Source organism: Eubalaena glacialis, chromosome 14, assembly GCF_028564815.1.
Source record: "Eubalaena glacialis isolate mEubGla1 chromosome 14, mEubGla1.1.hap2.+ XY, whole genome shotgun sequence".
Classification (NCBI taxonomy): domain Eukaryota; kingdom Metazoa; phylum Chordata; class Mammalia; order Artiodactyla; family Balaenidae; genus Eubalaena; species Eubalaena glacialis.
The window spans coordinates 15,783,700-15,784,716 of record NC_083729.1 but is presented as its reverse complement, the minus strand read 5'-3'; positions in this window follow the sequence as shown (position 1 = coordinate 15,784,716).

Below are 1,017 nucleotides of genomic sequence, written 5' to 3'. Positions count from 1 at the left end.
AAAAGAGCACTTGGTGAAAGACTGAAAGCTTCCCGCTAAGTCAGGAACAAGACAGGATGCTCACTTGCACTACTTCTTTTCAGCCTTGTCCTGGAAGTTCTAGCCAGAACAATTAGGCAAGAAAAAGAAATAAAGCAAATCCAAATTGGAAAAGAAACAGTAAATCTATATTTGCAGATGACATGATCTTATATATAAAATAACCTAAAGGATCCACCATAAAAACTATCATAGCTAAAAAATGAATTCAGCAAAGTTGAAGGATAAAAGATTAACATACAAAAATCAGTTGTATTTCTATATACAATCTGAAAAGGAAATTAAGAAAATAATTCCATAGATGATAGCATCGAAAACAATAAAATACTTACAAATAAATTTAACCAAGGAAGTGGAAAACTTGTACACAAAAACTATAAATATCGCTGAAAAAAATAAAAGAAGATGGAAATATTAAATGGAAAAACGTCCCATGTCCATGGATTAGAAGACAATACTGTTAAGATGGTAATACTCGCCAAATTGGTTTACAGATTCAATGACTGTTTTTATAAAAATGGAAACACTAACCCTAGAATTCATATGGAATTTCAAGGGACTCCGAAGAGCTAATGCAATTTTGAAAAACAAGAACAACATTGGAGGACTCATACTCCCTGATTTCAAAACTTACTGCAAAGCTACAATAATCAAAATAGTATGGTACTGGGACAAAAATAGACATATAGATCAATGGAATGGACCGAGAGGCCAGAAATAAACCCATATATCTATGGTCAATTGATTTTTTTTTTTATAATTTTTGTGTAGGTTTCCCCAACACTTTTTTTTTTTTTTTTTTTTTTTTAATTTATTTATGGCTGTGCTGGGTCTTCGTTTCTGTGCTAGGGCTTTCTCTAGTTGTGGCAAGCGGGGGCCACTCTTCATCGCGGTGCACGGGCCTCTCATTATCGCGGCCTCTTGTTGCGGAGCACAGACTCCAGACGCGCAGGCTCAGCAATTGTGGCTCACGGGCCC